Source organism: Phyllopteryx taeniolatus, chromosome 2, assembly GCF_024500385.1.
Source record: "Phyllopteryx taeniolatus isolate TA_2022b chromosome 2, UOR_Ptae_1.2, whole genome shotgun sequence".
Lineage (NCBI taxonomy): Eukaryota > Metazoa > Chordata > Actinopteri > Syngnathiformes > Syngnathidae > Phyllopteryx > Phyllopteryx taeniolatus.
In genome coordinates this window covers 5355772-5365626 of record NC_084503.1, presented here as the reverse complement: position 1 = coordinate 5365626, position 9855 = coordinate 5355772, and the positions used below count along the sequence as shown (strand labels likewise).

The 9855-nt window shown below is 46.2% G+C and overlaps 1 long non-coding RNA gene across 1 annotated transcript; it reads right to left on the bottom strand.

Annotated features, from left to right (window-relative positions):
* Positions 1-3351: 3351 nt before the first annotated feature.
* On the bottom strand, positions 3352-4102 carry LOC133469226 (uncharacterized). Its single transcript, XR_009785660.1, has 2 exons — positions 3717-4102; positions 3352-3391 (listed from the first exon to the last, which is right to left on the bottom strand). It is a non-coding gene; the product is annotated as an uncharacterized LOC133469226 (long non-coding RNA).
* Positions 4103-9855: the final 5753 nt, after the last annotated feature.

The window sequence follows — 9855 nt, the reverse complement described above, 5'->3', positions numbered from 1 at the left end:
ACGCATGCGCGCCCAAAATGCGTGCGGTGAGTGCCACCTTCAAAATAAAAGCACAACAACTAAATAGACAACGCTTTGGATTGAAAATAATATGAAATCTATAATAATCATCATCTGTTTTCACGCAACCAGGCCACTTGTGGGAGAAAGTGCAGTATCCCAGAATTACATACAGGAAGGACGTTCCATATAGATCTGATGTTGAGATTGCTATTCATCCATCCTGCTGAAGAAGCCTTTTTCAGGTGATACGTCTTTCACAAACAAGAACAGCCCAGTTGCCTGGATTCAACCTCTGCTGATGTTCCAAAAGAAACTTCGTCCAAAATCTGCACATTTGACAGTCATTGCACCAGATTTCCAAATGCTGTGTTGTAATGGGTGCAACGGTGGGCGACTGGTTGGCACATCTGCCTCACAGTTCTGAGGATCTGGGTTCAAATCTGGCCTCCCCTGTGTAGCGTTTTGTTTTGTAAAATCTTTTTTCTGACAGAATAAGTAAGGAGGCAATCTTGTTTTTGTGGGGTTTTATTACAAAAAAAGAAAAGTCTTTGCAAAGAGAGGAAAAGGTACGAGTCTTACGAGTTGTCCCCCCTTACTGAATTCAGCCCAGGCAAAAATCCCCTTTGTGATATCGAAGTGAGAGAGACGGAGAAAGAAAACAAAACAACTATCTTTGTCCAGCTGCACTCAACTTATCTTGACCGAATAGCAGCTAGTAGTCACAACATAGCTATGGACAACTAGTACGCACACTATGACCGGGAGAGTCATACTATAAACAAATAATATAACCCTAACCTGTCATGAACGGAACAGAGGATAGGACCCAAAAATGCACGACTCCAAAACAAATTGACAGTTTCCAAAAAGAGAGGTTTAATAGACGGGCATAGGTCGGTACACAGGCAGGCAATCCAAAAGAGGCAACAGTATCCAAAAACATGAGGCAAAGAGACAAGGTCGATAATCGGAACAGGGTCAGGTCTTACTGTGAATCTATGAGGTGGAAACAAGGAATGCTGGAACGCGACGACAAGGTACAACGAACTGGCAACGAGAGGAAATGAGACACGAGGTTATATACAAGGGGTAATTAGGGTGAACGAGGCACAGGTGATGAAGATGCTCACATGAGCAGGTGTGTGTGAAACAGGGGGGAAGACAAAACCCGGAACACACACACGACAGTACCCCCCCCTTAACGGCCGGCCCCAGACGGCCCTGGGGCCCCTGGATGCGCAACGTGGAAGTCCCGAATGAGCGAATCATCCACGATAAACGCAGACGGTACCCAGGAACGCTCCTCAGGCCCATAGCCCTCCCAGTCCACCAGATATTGAAACCCCCTGCCCCTCCGACGAGATGACAACAGCCGCTTCACAGAGAAGACAGGGCCCCCATCCACAAACCGGGGGGGAGGAGGGGGCCTGGAAGGCGGGACCAGAGGGGACTCCCGGGCTGGCTTGAGTAGGCTGACGTGAAAAGTAGGGTGGACCCGCATAGACCTTGGGAGCCTCAGCTTCACGGTGACAGGGTTGATTATTTTTGTGATGGGGAAGGGCCCAACGAACCTGGGAGCGAGCTTCTTGGACTCCACCCGGAGTGGAATATGTTTGGTCGAAAGCCAAACTCGCTGACCCACTTTGTAGTTCGGGGCCGGTGTCCTCCGACGGTCAGCAGCGGCTTTGTAGGACCGTCCCTGGCGCAGCAGCATCTGGCGGGCTCGCTCCCAGGTCCTCCTGCAGCGTCTCACCAAGGTTAATGCCGCTGGAACTGTGGATTCTGGGGCTATGGCAGGAAACAGAGATGGTTGGTAACCATGCACAACGTGAAAAGGCGATAGACCAGTGGATGCAGAGGGGAGGGAATTGTGGGAGAATTCGACCCAAACCAGTTTCTGAGACCAGGATCGCGGCTCCTGTGAAGCGAGACATCGGAGCCCCGTCTCCAGGTCCTGGTTCAGCCTCTCGGTTTGGCCGTTGGTTTCAGGATGAAACCCGGATGACAGACTGACGGTAGCACCTATGAGTTTACAAAACTCCTTCCAAAATTGCGAAATGAATTGGGGACCCCTATCAGACACCACATTCTTGGGGAAACCATGGAACTTAAAAACCTGATTAATCATTAGCTCGGCAGTGTCTTTAGCTGAGGGGAGTTTTGGAAGTGCAATGAAGTGCGCCATCTTAGAGAACCTGTCAACAACTGTAAGAATGGTGGTATTGCCTTTAGAGGCCGGTAATCCTGTAACAAAGTCTACGGAAATGTCTGACCAAGGACGTTGTGGTATTGGCAGGGGTCGCAACTCCCCAGAAGGACGTTGATGAGAGGCCTTGTTAGCAGCACATACCTGGCAAGCATTGACGTAATCGCTAACATCCCTCCTAACATTAGGCCACCAAAAGCGCTGTTCGACCACCGATAGCGTCTTGGCAATGCCTGGGTGACATACCGTTCGGTTCGTGTGAGCCCAGTGGATGACTTTTCCCCTTAAGGTCGGAACCACATAAAGCCTGTTCTCGGGGCAATCTTCAGGGCTAGGAGTGTCTTTCAGAGCCCCTTCAACCGCAGTCTCAATGTCCCAAACAAAAGCGGAAATGAAGCATGACTTAGGCAAAATAGTCTTAGGGTCGGACAAAGAACTCTCCTCGGAGAAAATGCGTGACAAAGCATCTGGCTTACCATTTTTAGAACCCGGTCGGTATGATAACGTAAAATTAAATCTAGAGAAGAAAAGAGCCCATCTAGCCTGCCTCGCATTTAATCTTTTGGCAGTTTTAATATATTCAAGGTTCTTGTGATCTGTCCATACTAAAAACGGAGTATGTGCCCCCTCTAGCCAGTGCCTCCACTCCATCAAAGCCACCTTGACTGCCAACAGTTCACGGTCGCCAATGTCATAATTTTTTTCAGCTGGGGTCAATTTTTTGGAAAGAAACGCACAAGGATGTAACTTCTCATCCTTGAGAGACTTCTGGGAGAGCACTGCTCCTATTCCGGCATCAGACGCATCGACTTCTACCACAAACTGCTGTTTGAGATCTGGCAAAGTAAGGATGGGAGCGGAGGTAAAGCTCGACTTAAGTCTTTGAAAAGCTGCATGACAAAGCGGGTTCCATACAAAAGGTTTGTGTGGCGAGGTAAGATCATGCAAAGGAGAGGCTATAGAACTGAAATTCCTGATGAATTTCCTGTAGAAGTTTGCGAACCCCAAGAACCTTTGTACATCTTTGCGTGACGTGGGAGTAGGCCAATTAATAACGGCATCGACTTTGCAAGGGTCCATCTTGACTTCACCTTGAGCCAGGACGAAACCCAGAAAAGAAACGGACGCCTGGTGGAACTCACATTTCTCAGCCTTGACATAGAGTTGATTCTGCAGTAACTGCTGCAAAACAGAGCGGACATGAATAATGTGAGTCTCCTCATCCGGGGAGAATATCAGAATATCATCTAAATAAACAAAAACATAAACATTCAACATGTCGCGCAGGACATCATTGACAAGGTTCTGGAAAACAGCTGGAGCGTTAGTAAGCCCAAAAGGCATTACCAAATATTCATAATGTCCCGTTGGTGTGTTAAATGCTGTTTTCCATTCATCCCCCTCCCTTATCCTGACTAGATGATATGCATTTCTTAAGTCCAGTTTTGTGAAAATCTTGGCTCCCTCCAGGAACTCAAAGGCGGTGGAGATGAGAGGAAGAGGGTACCTGTTTTTTACCGTGATCTCATTGAGACCCCGGTAATCGATACAGGGTCGCAGGGTCTTGTCTTTCTTGTCCACGAAGAAAAATCCTGCTCCCGCAGGGGATGAAGATGGGCGAATGATCCCAGCTGCCAGTGATTCTTCTACGTATTCCTTCATGGCCTTGTGTTCCGGCCCTGAAAGAGAGAACAACCTCCCTCGTGGGGGTGTGGTTCCAGGCAGCAAGTCAATAGCACAGTCATAAGGTCTGTGGGGTGGAAGGGATTTGGCCTTGGACTTGGAAAAAACATCTTTAATATCCTGATAACAGGTGGGCACTTGAGATAAATCAGGAGAGCATAGTGTCACTTTAGGAAGAACCCGTGTAGGGTCTTCCTTAATGAAATTCAGACTCACCTCTGCCGTGCCCTGGCTACCGGCACCGGCAACTTTGACGTGACAGTTTCTCACGGAATGACCCAACTGACCGCAGTAGAAGCACCGCCCTTCCCTCAGCCGGCGTTGACGTTCCTCAGAGGAGAGACGGAACCTGCCCCGTTGCATGGGCTCATCCGTGGTGACGCTAGCCAGTGGATTGAGACTGGCAGCAGGGAATCTGCCTTGGTTTGGCTTGTCACCGAGGCTCGTCCTCCAAGTGCGCGGTGAAGCATCCTTCCGCCGATCTCCTTCCAGCTCGCGATCCAAAAGCCTTCTGTCGATCTTGAGGGCGAGAGCGATGAGAGTGTCCAAGTCGGGTGGCAGGTCTAGCGGGACTAAATGATCCTTGACGGCGGGGGATAGTCCTTGAAAAAAGGCATCAAGTAGCGCCCGATTATTCCAATGAGTCTCAGCTGCTAGAATGCGAAACTCAATCGCGTAATCTGACACCCTGCGCTTGCCTTGTTGTAAGGTGACAAGGGAGCGAGCTGCCTCACGATCAGGAGTGGAAAATTGAAAAATTTGCTCCATAGTCTTGACGAAAAAAACCCATGAATGACACGCGGCGGAATTGCGGCTCCATTCAGCAGTAGCCCACGCCTCCGCACGACCAGTCAGGTGGGAAATGACGAATGCGATCTTTGCCCGCTCGGTGGGGAAGGCGGCTCCCTGCAGTTCAAAGTGGAGTTCGCACTGCGTGATGAACGGCTTAATGTTCCCAGATTCTCCAGAGAACCTCTCCGGTCGAGAGAGCTGTGGGCAGACAGCAGCGGAGGTGGCAGGTGGCTGCATGGTGACTACTTCACATGGAAGTACCGTGGCGGTACTGGGTGTGGTGCCAACTGGTTCCTTCTCTTGAAAAAATTTCATAAGAAGTTCAAACTGCGAGGCCACCTGTCTCATCATATTGTCCTGATAACTTGACAGTCCCTCTAGATGAAGGTGGAGGGCGGCAATCTGCTCATCCTGCTTCGCGAGGCGTTGACCCTGCGCTTGAAGGGCTTTGCGCACCGGGTCTGAGTCTGCTGGGTCCATGTTCTGGCCAGTTCGTTCTGTCATGAACGGAACAGAGGATAGGACCCAAAAATGCACGACTCCAAAACAAATTGACAGTTTCCAAAAAGAGAGGTTTAATAGACGGGCATAGGTCGGTACACAGGCAGGCAATCCAAAAGAGGCAACAGTATCCAAAAACATGAGGCAAAGAGACAAGGTCGATAATCGGAACAGGGTCAGGTCTTACTGTGAATCTATGACGTGGAAACAAGGAATGCTGGAACGCGACGACAAGGTACAACGAACTGGCAACGAGAGGAAATGAGACACGAGGTTATATACAAGGGGTAATTAGGGTGAACGAGGCACAGGTGATGAAGATGCTCACATGAGCAGGTGTGTGTGAAACAGGGGGGAAGACAAAACCCGGAACACACACACATGACATAACCCTATGTATTAACAAAAACTATTAACGAAGTTAAAATAAATACATACATAAATAAATAATAGTTCATTGACAAAAACAACCCTACAGTCATCCAGAAATTCACAAGTCAGGTTTCAGAAAATCCTTCATAAGCGGGTTGTAAGGCAGTCATACAACAAAGTTAGACTGAGCAATATGAATCATGGTCTTCGTTTAAGTCGTCATTGTCATCCAAGCAGTCGGATTGAGGGAAGAGGTCAGGAAAATGTTCGTCAGAGACTGAATAGGGAAATCGTGTATTGTGAAAAAGGGACCAAACAACAGGACACGAAAAAGAGAACAAGCAAAGCGATACAAATCCTAAGTGCAGAGCATTACAGTCAAGCTTGCCATCCAAGTCCAGCGAACCAGTTGGAATCGAGCACCTCCTCGCGAGCAATGACATCGCCAAGTGTAGTGATGTCATGAGTGTGTCTTCCCCCTGTCTCGTGCACACCTGCTCCTGAGAGCATCTTCCCCACCTGTGCCTCGTTCACCTTAATTACCCCTTGCATTTAACCTCGTGTCTCATTCTTTCTGGTCGCCGGTTCGTTGTACCTTGTCGTCGCGTTCCAGCATTCCTTGGTTCCACATCACCGACTCCTAGTAAGACAAGACTCTGTTCCGATTATTGACCTTGCCTCTTTGCCTCACCTTTTTTGGATACTGTTGCCTTTTGGGATTGCCTGCCTGTTTACCGACCTACGCTCGTTTATTCAACCTTCCTTTTGGGAAACTGTCCATTTGTTTTGGAGTCGTGCATTTTTGGGTCCTGTCCTCTGTTCCGTTCATGACAGAACGAACTGGCCATAAGATGGACCCAGCAGACTCAGACCCGGTGCGCAAAGCCGTTCAAGCGCAGGGTCAACGCCTCTCGAAGCAGGATGAGCAGCTTGCGGCCCTCCACCTTCATCTCGAGTGACTTTCAGAGCATCAGGACAATATGATGAGACGGGTGGTCTCACAGTTTGAAGTTGTAATGGATATGGTTCAGAAGAAGGAACCAGCTGGCGCAACACCCGATGCCACCACAGTACCAATGTTTTCCAGGTGCAGCCACCTGCCACCTCCGCTGCAGTCTACCCACAGCTCTCTCGACCGGAGAGGTTCTCCGGAGATTCTGGGAATATTAAGCAGTTCATCACTCAGTGCGAACTCCACTTTGAGCTGCAGGCAGGTTCCGTCTCTCCCCTGAGGAACGTCAAGGCCGGCTGAGGCAAGGGCGGTACTTGTACCGCGGGCAGTTGGGTCATTCCGTGAACAATGCGGATTAACTCTGGTTATGACGAAAATTTACTCAACTCCCTCCTTGTTAGACGTAGGCACCTTAGAACCTTTCAAGTAAGACTCCACTGCAACACCTATACTGTAGATGGCACTTTTATGGGCAAGATCACTCACCGCACCCAAACACTCACATTTGACATTTCCTGATTCTGACTCAGAACGAATTAGTTTTCATGTTTTTGACGCCATGAATCCTGACCTTATTTTAGGGAACCTGTTAAATATATTCTAGAAGTTATCATTTATTTGCTTAGCTTGCATTAGTATTATGGACGATTTTAGATGTCTCGCCTTCGAAAAGATGACTCGGCATCATCCGATGGAAGGGCGCCTGGACCAAGGACGTGATCGGATGTGGTCGGGGACGTGACAGGTGTTGGTCCAATGTTTTGTGTTGTGTCTTATTGTTTAGAACATTATGTCTGGGAAAAACCCTCCTATTTTCAAATAAATGCAGGAGCGACGGGAGGGATTGTTTAGAGCGTGTTGAGAGGCTGTGATCTGAACAATCTCCCATACGCCCTCCTCATGAGAAAAAGAAACCAGCGTCTTCATTCCTTTTGTGTCTATTTTTTATAATGTTGGGTAAGATAAATCCAACATTAAATTGGTCCTTCGAGCCGGATGTCAACACACCCGAGGATTCCAGTTGTGGAGCCGACTTCCAGTTAAGAGACCGTGGCCACGGCAAGTAAGAGCCTTTACGGGACTGGTCTTCGTTCTCCTCAACTGGGATCTGAAGGTTGACGACAATCCACAGGATTGAAGACGACTGGTGAGTTAAATTAAAAAAAAAATTTTTTTAAGGAAAAAGGACGCCGGAGTCCAGAAATTCCGCGAGGACGGCGGAGTCCTGTACGTACTTAAATTCCGTGTTTAATAAACCTTGTGTAATACTAGTCACTGGCAAGTAAGGGACGGCGGAGTCCGACATATTCCGCGAGGACGGCGGAGTCCTGTACGTACTTAAATTCCGTGTTTAATGAATAAAGAAACTAGGAACGTTTCGTGGCGTCGTAGTTAAATTCCGTATAGGATGGCGGAGTCCTCTAATGAGCTGTTGACAGACGTAGTTAAATTCCGTATGGGACGGCGGAGTCCTCTGACGAGCCAGTGTGAATGAAAACTGTTTGAATGAGAGTGTAAATGGGAAATGGGAAACCACTAGGTTTTTCATTCCATACCAAAACAGTGGGAAAGTAAACGGTGGACTTTTGTGGATGCAAAGGCAAGAATTCTCCACTCGAAAGAGTTGAAGTGAGAATTACCACAGAAAGTAAATTTGAATCACCGTCCTACTGAAAAGAAACAGTGTTCTAGACTACCCTAGGTAGTATTACACTGAACCAAATTCTTTCAAATGGGGAAAGGAAGTAGTAAAATAAAAAACAGGAATACACTGCAGTGTAAAGGTTGGAGGTTCATTAAATTAAATTTAAAAGAAAAAAAGAAACAGGATCCTGATAAAATTTTATATTTAGAGACAGGGATAACCGAACACGGCTTTAATGGTTGGTTAAATACACAAAAAATAGCCGCGTTGCAGGAATCAAATTATATAAAAAATAAAAGACAAGCCACCGTTAAACGTGGGAAAGGCTGTTGTCTGCAGCCTTGGAGCTTATCACAAAAATAGAAGATAAAAAAGAATGTGATGAGCTGCAGTAATACAGAGCATGCGTACCAAACCCACGCACATTGTTAAATTCATTAAGACCAGACGCTACTGTGTTTACAGTAGTGGACATTAATGCATTAATGCATTCTTTTCAGTACCAATAGAAAATAACAGTCAATTTTGGTTTGCATTCACATTTGAGAAAAAAAAAATATATATATATACATTTACTAGATTACCGCAAGGTTACTGTGAAAGTCTAACTAATTATTCACAAGTTATGACAACACGCATGTCTTCTGGCATCTACAGATGAAGACACATGCAAAGATTCATTGACCTTACTGCATCATCTAACAGAAGAGGGACATAAAGTTAACAAAAATAAATTGCAATGATGTAAAAGACAAGTTAAATATCTAGGCCATAATTTAAGTATAGGAGGAAAGACTATATTAGAAGACAGGAGAGCTATAGTCTTAAAAAATCCTAAACCACAGACGAAGAAACATAATAATCATTTTTAGGTCTGACAAATTATTGTACAGCATGGATTCCAAACTATGCAGAAATTGTTGCACCATTGTCAAAATTAATATATGAAAACAACCTTAAAATGACATCACCTGTTTAATGGAGTACAGAGGCAGAAAAGGCCTTCTGTGACATTAAACAACATTTGGTCTCCAGTGCTGCGCTAGGCCTTCCAAATTTAATGATAAAACATTCATTCAAATGGTAGATTGTAAAAGCTATTGCATGACCTCCGTACTTACACAACAATACGGTGATAAGCTAAGACCAATAGCTTATTTTTCAACTAGAGAGCAGTTCACCCTAAAGGTCCCACATACAGTGTCTGCTCTCCTATTGCAAATCACCTGCAAGACATTTATCTTGCATTGCCATCTTGCTATCAGAACCACATTTGACTGTTGAGCGATGCACAACCTTAAATCCAGCCACACTAACACCCTTAATGATGAAGGCACGCAGCATGATTGACAGGAATTGGCTGAACAAGCTGCTGAATTAGTAGCATTAATCGAGGCATGCAAACTAATGATAAATAAAGATGGTACAATCTATACTGATAGCCAATATGAGTATTCCACAACAAGAACGCAATTATTGGGAAAAACAAAGTGCAAAACTACAAAATGAAATTTACATTAGCACAGGAAAAAAAAAAAAAAAAAAAAAAAAACTAATCAAATGGGCTGCTATATTGAGACATGCTGTGTCACGTCTCAACCGGAGGGATGGTGGCACAGATAGATTGACACTTTACAGCCCTAAAAAATAGCAGAAAGAAACACGTGGGTTCATTTAACACACTGTAAGAGTCATTTCAGC